This window comes from Bison bison, unplaced genomic scaffold (genome assembly GCF_000754665.1).
Source record: "Bison bison bison isolate TAMUID 2011002044 unplaced genomic scaffold, Bison_UMD1.0 scf7180017864518, whole genome shotgun sequence".
In the NCBI taxonomy this organism is placed as follows: domain Eukaryota; kingdom Metazoa; phylum Chordata; class Mammalia; order Artiodactyla; family Bovidae; genus Bison; species Bison bison.
In genome coordinates this window covers 20,055,270-20,055,634 of record NW_011495071.1, presented here as the reverse complement: position 1 = coordinate 20,055,634, position 365 = coordinate 20,055,270, and the positions used below count along the sequence as shown (strand labels likewise).

General features: G+C 40.8%; 1 protein-coding gene across 1 annotated transcript in view; it reads left to right on the top strand.

The window, feature by feature from the left end:
- Positions 1-365, top strand: part of SYAP1 (synapse associated protein 1) — a 42,490-nt gene that overhangs the window by 14,764 nt on the left and 27,361 nt on the right.

Genomic DNA, 365 nt, shown 5'->3' with positions numbered 1-365 from the left:
CCCAGGAGTCAAACCTGCATCTCTTGAGTCAACTGTATTGCATGCAGATTCTTTACCACTGAGCCACCTTGAAGCCCTCATTGGCAAATACAGAATAATTAAACACTCAAACTGATTAGCCCTTAAGATAAATATGTTTCTAGTGACATCTAACAGTGACATTAGATGAATTGGTGTAAACCTACCTCAGAAATCCAAGTCTTCCATTCTGTTGTTGCAGAAATCATTAATTGAGAAGCCAAGCACCACACTTGGAGAGTTGGAGAACTCAGGTTTATTACACTGGCAGGCCCAGAGGAGTTAACACTGAGCCCTGAACAAAGGGGTTACAGAGTTTTTTATAAAACTACTATAGTGGGCAACAC